Here is an 11060-nt window from a genome sequence, read left to right on the forward strand (position 1 = left end):
TGTCGTGCTTAGTGACTTCCGTTCTATATTTACCTAAAACGTGTCCACTTCCGACATCATAACTTTGGGAACTGAACTCTTTTAAGTTAACCGCTGTTAAACCCTGTGCATATTTACAGCTGCCAAGGATGATGTTTGTGTTTTCACTATCGATGCATTCGTTTGGCGATGGTCGCCACTGGAAGTGCAACGACTCGTAAAGAATAAAAGAGTCTTTGTTCAAAGTGTATTGTTGTAAACATGAATACGACTACATGTTTAGTGAGTTGCATGTTTTTGGTGCATACGAACAGCAGACGTGCTTACGGGTGAGAGATGATCGGTCAAAAGAAACACAAAATAAATTGAAAATATCTGATTTGAAGTCCGGACATCCGGAATATTATTTCTTTCGGGAAATAAAGTAATTTCTCTTTAAACTGGAATCAGTACTGAGAGCAACCTACGTGAGAAAAATAATGTTTATAGATTGTCTGGAGATAAATATTTTTGAGTGCACATTGCTTTTACCATTTTAATTTTTGTTCCAATTTTTCCCCACATTAAAAATCTACCTTTTCCCTCGTAGGGAGGCACGGAGACACGTGAATACGAATGCGTAACAATATTTTTTATACAACAAATAAGTTGGTATTGTAATTAAATATATATATATATATATATATATATATATATATATATATATATATATATATATATATATATATATACATATATATATATGTGTGTGTGTGTGTGTATATATACAGGGTGATAAAAAAAAACGGGTCCCAACTCTAATTAGGCCCCGTTTCTTAGTGTTTTGTCCGAATGAAATGAAACTTTGGTCATGACTAGTTTATTATATTCCCAACATCACATCAAAACACTAGGGTCTTTGACCTTTTTTTCTCCGTTCTACAGCATATGTTCTTGATGGCATCCATTTAGCTTTCTTTTTTGTTTTTTTTTTGGGGGGGGGGCACCCAGTATATATATATATATATATATATATATATATATATATATATATATATATATATATATATATATATATGTATGTATAATAATATATATAATTATATATATAATTATATATATATAATTATATATATAATTATATATATACTTATATATATATATATAATTATATATATATAATTATATATATAATCATATATATAATGATAAATATATAATTATATATATATAATTATATATATATATAATTATTTATATAATTATATATATAATTATATATATATAATTATATATATAATTATATATATGTATATATAATTATATATATATAAATATTTACATAAATATATAATTATATATATAATTACATACATGTAATTATATATATATAATTATGTATATATATATAATTTATTTATATATATATAATTATATATATATAATTTATTTATATATATATAATTATATATATAATTATATATATGTGTATATATATAATTATATATATATAATCATATATATACATATATATAATTATATATATATACATATATATAATTATATATATATAATTATGTATATATATAATTATATATATATATAATTATATATATGTATAATTATGTATATATATAATTATATATATGTATAATTATATATATATGTATAATTATATATATATATAATTATATATATAATTATATATATAATTATATATTTATATATGTATAATTATATATATAATTATATATATAATTATATATATAATTATATATACTTATATATATATAATTATATATATAATTATATATATATAATCATATATTTCATGATAAATATATAATTATATATATATAATTATATATATATAATTATATATATGTATATATAATTATATATATATAATTATATATCTGTATATATAATTATATATATAATTATATATATAACTATATACATATAATTATGTATATATATATAATTTATTTATACATATATATAATTATATATATATAATTATGTATATATATAATTTATTTATATATATAATTATATATATGTGTATATATATAATTATATATATATAATTATATATATGCATATATATAATTATATATACATACATATATATATAATTATATATATAATTATATATATAATTATATATATATGTATAATTATGTATATATATAATTATATATATAATTATATATATATAATTATATATATACTTATATATATAATTATATATATAATTATATATATATAATTATATATAATTATATATATATAATTATATATAATTATATATATATATATATATAGATATATATATATATATATATATATATATATATATATATATATATATATATATATATAATTATGTATATATATAATTTGTTTATAGTTTAGTTTTTGTGATATTATGTACTGTCAGGTTGACGGGGTTTCAATGGGGGTCCGTTGACCCCAACTTTAGCGGATATTTTCGTCGGGTACAATGAATCCGTTTTCTTTAATTTTGTTACAAAACCCACTGCATATTTCAGATATGTTGACGAAACTTTTGCTGTTTTTCCATCTCAAAGTGGAGCGTCGATATTTTTTGATAGGTTGAATTCTTTGCCTGGAGCTCTGAAATTTACTATGGAAAGTGAGGACAATTTGCTTCCATTCTTCAAGGGGGCTTTCTCACTACAATTTATAGGATGCCGACATTTACTGGCCTATATGTGAACTGGTTGTCTTTTGTACCAAAATCACGCAAGGTAAGCTTAATTAATACTTTGGTACATAGAGTCCTGATGATTTGTTCACCTAGCAGATTGGACGCCGAACTCGATAAGATCAGGGAAATATTCATCAATAATGGTTATCCTGTTGACCTTATTGATGACTGTATTTTCAAAACGGTTACAGATTTTAAATCCCCTAAAAAGTTTGGCCCTTTGAAATGTCCGGTTTATTTAAAATTACTGTGGATTGGGGAAAAGAGTAACAGACTTTCCACACAGATTCGCAGAGGTATTTATGACTGCTTTATTCTGTGTCCTTGCGTTTGGTATATACTACGAGACCTGCATTTCTTTCTTTTCGCAAGGATAGTTTGCCTTACATCCAAAATAGCAATATTGTATATCAATTCAAATGCCAGTGCGATGCTGGTTATGTTGGGCGAACATCCTTGCATCTTTTGACTCGTATAAACCAGCATGTTCCATCGAAGATCAGACAAGGGAGGATGGGGTCTGGTAGTCTCCCTCCTTCTGCAGCCTTGGACTCTGCTATTGGCCAGTATTTGGTTGACAACCCGTGCTGTGCCGATAGATATAAAATTGAATGGTTCGAGGTGCTACATAGAGCGGACTCCAGAAACCATTTAAAGATTTTGGAGTCTGTCTCTATCGCGGTGCTGAAAGCTTCTTTGTGCAGGCAGAAAGAAACATCTAACACATTGTTTCTCTTTGAGGAACAGTGAATCTTTTCTTCCGTTTTCCCCCTCGTTGTTCCATTATTTTAATCGTTTTTTAAACGTTAATAAACTTTATTTTAGTGCCCCCATAATTTTTGGCACATTCAATAGTTCCCCATCAGAACTCTTAACTTTCGACATAATATTATTTTTACGCTATCGATTTTCTCCTGATGAGATGATAGCTGAAAGAGCTCTCGAGAGACTTCCGCCCATTATATTTAAAACTGTATTTAAATTCTGTACCTCTAAACATTTATTTAAATATATATAATTATATATATATATATGTATATATATAATTATATATAATTATATATATGTATATATATAATTATATATATATGCATATATATAATTATATATATATATATATAATATATATATATATATATATATATATATATATATATATATATATATATATATATATAAATAAATGTAATTCTTGGTTCGTTATAAGCGAATAAAACCATATTTCTACGTTACCAATTTATTTGAAATTTTCAGACAACCCATCTTTAGAGTCGAGGGATGTTTTTATGTTATTAAAATAAATTTACCTCGCGAATTATTAAAATATTAAATAAAATAAATATATTTTCGTAACCGTTAGTGCGAACCTGTTTTGTTGATAAAACTGAACTTCCGGTTCGATTCATTTCACAGCCACGAATTGACGAAACAAAGTAGATTTCATTTTCTGTTTACTCGATAAGTAAAAAAAAAACAAAAAAAAAACATAATGCATTTGTTTATCTTCCAAATTTTTTAATTTAAACATTTTTTCTTTATTATATAAGGCAAAAAAAAAAGTTTGTCGCTTGCTTTTTGAGTTTTTTTTGTTTGTTTTTTTTTTTTTTTGTTTTTCGATATAAGATTGGTTGGTAAAAGTACAGTTTTTTTTACGGATTGGTAACTTGCTTAAATAATATTTGGTGCTAATGCAAAGACTGGTCCGCGCTATTTTTTAAATCGTATTTCCAGGTTTAATTAAAGTTTTATTATATGTTTTTTTATTCAATTGTAAGGTTAAAATACAGATTAGGTACAAAACACCCTCCTCTCCCCATGTTAAGAATGGCTTTTTAAATAATAACGTTATTATTTCAACACGGATCACTCTCTGCATGAGTACTGTACTTTCACCTAACAATTTAATAAACAAAACATGGTACTTATGCAGAGAAAGTACCATAATAATATAATAATAGAATAATAACGTTATTTAGAAAGCCATTCTTAACATGGGGAGGACGTTTTGTTACTATACTATACTTTCACCTAACAATATAGTAAACAAAAGATGGTACTTATGCAGAGAAGGTACCGTGCTGAAATAACGCTATTAAGAAAGCCATTCTTAACATGGGAAAGGGAGAGTGTTCTGTAACTATTTTATATTTTCACCTAACAATTTAATAAACAAAAGATAGTACTTATGCAGAGAAGGTACCGTGCTGAAATAATACCGTTATTTAGAAAGCTATTCTTAACATGGGGAGGGAGTTTAGCATCTATTCTATACTTTCACCTAACAATTTAATAAACAAAAATAGATAGTACGTATGCATAGAAAATACCGTGCTGAAATAATGTTATTTAGAAAGACATTCTTAACATGGGGATGATATTTTGTAACAATTCTGTCCTTTCACCTAACAATTTAAAGACAAAACATGGTACTTATGCAGCGAAGCTACCCCGCTGAAATAATGACGTTATTATTTAGAAAGCCATTCTTAACATGGGGATAGAGGTGTTTTGTAACTATTCTGGACTTTCACCTAACAATTTAATAAACAAAAGTTAAACTTAAGCAGACAAGGAACAGTACTGAATCATTAACATTATTTAGAAAGCCATTCTTAACATGGGGAGGGGGGATGTTTTCTAACTATTCTGTACTTTCGGTGCTAATGCAGAGAGTGATCTGTGCTATTTTTTAAATCGCATTTCCACGTTTAATTAAAGTTTTATGATATGTTTTTTATTCAATTGTAAGGTTAAAGTACAGAATAGGTACAAAAAACCCTCCCCATGTTAAGAATGGCTTTTTAAATAATAACGTTATTATTTCAGCACGGATCACTCTCAGCATGAATACCGATTAATGTTTTGTTCTTTGCTTTTTTTACCGCATTTTTTTGTTTTTTTTTTCAAGAAAACCTTTTTTAACAAAAATTGAAAGTACACGTTTTTTCTTTTTTTACAGAAGTTGTTTTTACATAAGAAAATATGAATGCTTTTTCTTTATTAAAGAAATTGGGTACTCGTGCACTTATTGATCTGTGCTGAAATAATAACGTTATTATTTAAAACGCCATTCTTAACATGGGGAGAAGTGGGTGTTTTGTAACTATTCTGGACTTTCACCTAACAATTTAATAAACAAAAATTAAACTTAAGCAGACAAGGAACAGTACTGAATCATTAACATTATTTAGAAAGCCATTCTTAACATGGGGAGGGTGGATGTTTTCTAACTAATCTGTACTTTCGGTGCTAATGTGGAGAGTGATCTGCGCTATTTTTTAAATCGTATTTCCACGTTTAATTAAAGTTTTATGATATGTTTTTTATTCAATTGTAAGGTTAAAGTACAGATTAGGTACAAACCCCCTCCCCTCCCCATGTTAAGAATGGCTTTTTAAATAATAACGTTATTATTTCAGCACGGATCATTCTCTGCATGAATACCGATTAACGTTTTGTTCTTTGCTTTTTTACCGTATTTTTTTGTTTTTTTTTTCAAGAAAACCTTTTTAACAAAGATTGAAAGTGCACGTTTTTTCTTTTTTTTCACAGAAGTTGTTTTTATATAAGAAAATATGAATGCTTTTAAAGAAATTGGGTACTCGTGCACTTATTGATCCATGCTGAAATAATAACGTTATTATTTAAAAAGCCATTCTTAACATTGGGAGAAGAGGGTGTTTTGTACCTATTCTGTACTTTAACCTTATAATTGAATGAAAGAAACGGTAAATTTTTAGATTAGGTCCACCTCCACAATTTTCTTTTAAATGACGACTTTTGTAGGTTTTCGACTATGCTGAATACGGAAATCGCATTGAAATTTTGCAGAAATAAGTAGTTATCGAGATATTAAAAATTGTATGATTCATTGTAATCTCTGGCAGCCATCTTTTTTACACGCTTGCGCGCGTCATAAACAAATCTACGCGCGTAACAAAGATGGCCGCCAAAGAATACAATGCATAAAACAACTATCTATATCTTGATAACTACTTATTTCTTCAAAATTTCAATGCGATTTCTGTATTCAGCATAGTCAGAAACCTGTACAAGTCGTCATTTAAAAGAAAATTGTGGCGGTGGACCTAATCTAAAAAAAATACCAAAAAAACATAAAACTTTAATTAAGCTTGGAAATACGATTTAAAAAAATAGCGCGGATCAGTAAGTGCATTATCACCCATTAATCGACTCACGTGACCTTATTGCCAAATAAGATCCAGCTACAATGTTGAACGCGCCGTTCACATTGTTTTTTTGGGGTTTTTTTCAAGTTAAATTCAACTTTCACAATACCTTTTTATTTTTTATAATTACACAATATCTTTTTTTTAATAATAAATTGTTAGTTAAAAAAGCACAGAATAGGTACAAAACACCGTCCCCTCTCTATGGTAAGAATGGCTGAAAAAAATATTAGGTACTCATGTAGAGAGTGATCCGTGCTGAAATAATAACATTATTATTTAGAAAGCCATTCTTAACATGGGGAGGAGAGGGTGTTTTGTATCTATTCTGTACTTTAACCTTACAATTGAATAAAAAATCATATTATAAAACTTTAATTAAACTTGGAAATTCGATTTAAAAAATAGCGCGGATTAGTAAGTTCATTAGCACCAGAAATTGTTAGGTGAAATACAGAAAAGTTTCTACCAAGAAAACCATTAATTTTTTTTTTTTTTGCTATTCTTACCAAGGGGAGGGGATGATGTTTTGTCACCATTCTGTGCTTTCAACTAACAATTTATTAAAAAAACAAAAGGTAAATTTTCACATTAGTTTCACCTCCACAATTTTTAACATGGGTAGGTTGGGGGTGTTTATTCTGAAAGCCGTTCTTAACATGGAGAGAATGGTGGTATTTATTCCAAAAGCCGTTTTTAAAAGACAAAAGACAGGTAAAAGGTTAAAACATGTGGTTAGGCATGGGTGTTGTTTATTCCGAAAGCCGTTCTTAATATGGGGAGGTTGGGAGTGTTTATTCATGGCCGTCAGTGAATTATAGTGCATAGTACAGGTCTTTATATCTCGAAAACTAATGGCCTCTGCAAATTTTGAATGAGATTTTCTTATTCAGCATAGTCAAAAATTGTGGAGGTGGACCTAATGTAAAAAAAATACCCTCCCCCAAAAAGATATCGTGAAATTTAAATTTAAGCGCGGTAACAAAAATAAAATTAGACAGAAAAATACACCTTTGGGTTTGTACTTGCACAAAGACTTGAAAAAGTTGTCAACAAAAACAAATATATAACAAGTAAATATTTTCAAAGGCAAGATAAGTTACTTTTCTACCTAATTGGATAATTTTTAGTGTCTTTATTGAGTTTGTACTACTGTACATATAGATTCGAAAAAGGTGTCAAAAAATAAATGTATAACAAATATTATCAAAGGCAACATATGTTACTTTATTACCGAAATGGATAATTTTTTTTGTTTTTTTAATGCAAAATTTTTATTCGGCTCAAAAAACACAGCGTTTACTGTTATATTTGAAAATTACAAATGGCGGCAGACTGTGTTAACACATTAGGTTTGGGAAAATGAGTTAAAACTATAAAAAAACTACAAAATACTGTTAAAAACCACTGAATACATGTCTGCCTATGTCACAGTAACATATATTGAGTGAGTTACTGACAGTATTTTGTATAGTTTTTTTAGTTTTAACTCATTTTCCCAAAGTTAATGTGTTCAACAGTCTGCCGCCATTTGTATTTTTCAAATATACAAATAAACACTACATGTTTTCGAACCGATTAAACATTTTACACTAAATAAAAACACTAAAATCTTATCCAGTTAGGTAGAAAAGTAACTTATCTTGCCTTTGATAACATTTATTTCTTATATTTATTTTTCAACAACTTTTTCGTTTCTGTGTTTAGTAATACAAACCCGTTTTATTTACTATAACGTTTAGTCGGCTCGAAGAACAGTGTTTATCAGTGTATTTGAAAAATACAAACGGTGATGGACACTGTTGATGATGTTAAGTTTGAGAAAATGATTTAAAACTAAAAAACTATACAAAATACTATCAAAAACCCACCGAATATGTCAGCCTATGTCACAATAACATATAATCAGTAGGTGTCTGACATTGTTTTGTATTGTTTTTAACTGATTTTCCCAAACTTAACGTATTCAACAGAGTCCGCGACCATTCATCTTTTTAAAATACATAGATAAACACTGCGTTATTAAACATTTTACATTAAATAAAAACACTAAAAAATTATCCAGTTAGATAGAAACGTAATTTACCTTACCTTTGCTTTCATTTATTCGTTTTTGAACAACTTTTTCGAATCTGTGTATAGTAACACCCCCCCTTACCCAAATATTAATTAAAAACTCACATTTTTGAATACAATAAAAAAGAAAACTATTTAGCGTTTCAATGGTTTAGCAACTTTCGGCTTAATCCACTGAATGTTGGTCGAGCCCAAGCCATGATTGATGGTAACTCCCGAGGATCCGGATCCAATTCTGCAAAAGTACCATTTTTTTTTTCATTTTCGCCTTTTTTTTTTACTTTTTGGAGTGGATTGCTGTACTAAGAATATAAGAAACATGCATTTTCTCTTTTTATTAGAATTTTCCATTACACAAAATTAAGCCACAGCAACGCGTGGCAGGGTACAGCTAGTATATATATAAAGTACTTTGTAGTTTCTTCATGAATTATAAATCAACCCTTCCCACTAAAACAAAAATAGGATATGCGACGAATGAGACTAACCGAATCCATAGCAAATGCACTAGTGACACAGATAAGGCCACCTCCGTTAAACTTTTTCAACAAACACTCAGAACAGATATCTTGCACATACCATACACCAAACGAAAATGCCTAGGAAATGACAATACACATTCTCCGGCACGTTTTTCTTTAAAACTGCCATACAACAATGACAAAATGAGATCAGCCATTCGCAAAACTATCCGCAGAGAAGAATTAGACATCCAACTCACACACTCTGGACCTGAAGATACTTGATGGGTCTGGTAGTGTTCTTACATAGGTTTTGTACCAGAATGCGTCTGATAAGTATTGAAACTCGATTATCGAAAAAAAAAATCAGATTAAAGAAGGGCAGTCCGATTAACACTTTTTATACACCCTAACACCACAAGTGTATCTGAGAAGTTTTATCACCGCACAAGTAGAAAGGCCCAGCGTATAAAATCAACTGTAGATTTTTTATAAAGACAGGGGTGCGCTCGAAATAAATGTTTCTGTTTAGAGCACAATTGAACCATGATACTAACTTTAATTCAAGTGATTATGTAAAACAAAATGTTCATAAAATCAGCAGTTGATTCTTTGATAAGACGGAGGCGCATCTGAAATTGATGTTTCTGTTTAATTCAACCATGATACTTGATTCTTGCATTTTAAAATTTAAGCCATTATTTAAAGATACTTTTATAAAATCAATAGAAAGTTCTCTACAGTGCAATGTAGATTACAAGTTATTGTGGACTAGGTAACTGTGGTGAGGCATATAAAGCTTCCTCTCAGTACACCGAAAAGGGAGTCCCCAACTAGAGCAGGTATTCCGACAAAATAGAGAGAAATAAAAAGGAACAAACCGAGTTATATGTTCATCAACATTTCGTCTTTATTTTGAGACTTTCTCTGGATGAATGAGGTTAAGAAAACAAAAACACCAATACAAATGTTTGAAAAGTTTTCATGTGCAAAGTGTGATGCTGTTCTATTTCAGAAACGGAAAAAGACGTTGGAAATTCAAAAAAAGGAGGGAAGCTTGCGTTGTTAAAGCTCTCTCTCTCTCTCTCTCTATATATATATATATATATATATATATATATATATATATATATATATATATATATATATATATATATTATATATAGTATATATATTATATATATATTATATATAAATATTATATATATATTATATATATATTATATATTATATATTATATATATGTGTTTGTGCATACCAATTCTTTTTGTTTAAAAGCTCAACGTATGCTAAAAATAACAACAGAGCATGTATAAAAGAAAAACAGCATAGTTACATTTCAAGATCCAAATATTTATTTTCATGCAAAACAGCTCCCCCCTTCCTTTCTTTTTTTGACATTATATTGTCATGCGTTTTTTACTTTCTAAGCAAAGAATTTCTAATTTTTGTTAGAAGTCTATGCACGAAGAGAGTCCGTATTAACATAATACTAACCAATTGTTTCTGCATAACAAAACGGATCTGTACCGAAATTTTAACAGTTAAATGTTTTGCGTAAAAAATAAATATTTGGGTCTTGGAATGTAACTAAACTATTCAATTCATTTGGACTCATTTGTTTAAAAATGACTGTTTCAC

The 11060-nt window shown here is 28.0% G+C and overlaps 1 protein-coding gene across 2 annotated transcripts in view; it reads left to right on the forward strand.

Annotated features, from left to right (window-relative positions):
• LOC145286185 (receptor-type tyrosine-protein phosphatase epsilon-like) overlaps nucleotides 1-11060 on the forward strand; it is a 181800-nt gene that overhangs the window by 149656 nt on the left and 21084 nt on the right. The gene's annotated exons all lie outside the window — the stretch shown is intronic.

The sequence above is a fragment of the Euprymna scolopes genome, chromosome 10 (assembly GCF_053919585.1).
Source record: "Euprymna scolopes isolate OS-2025 chromosome 10, ASM5391958v1, whole genome shotgun sequence".
In the NCBI taxonomy this organism is placed as follows: domain Eukaryota; kingdom Metazoa; phylum Mollusca; class Cephalopoda; order Sepiida; family Sepiolidae; genus Euprymna; species Euprymna scolopes.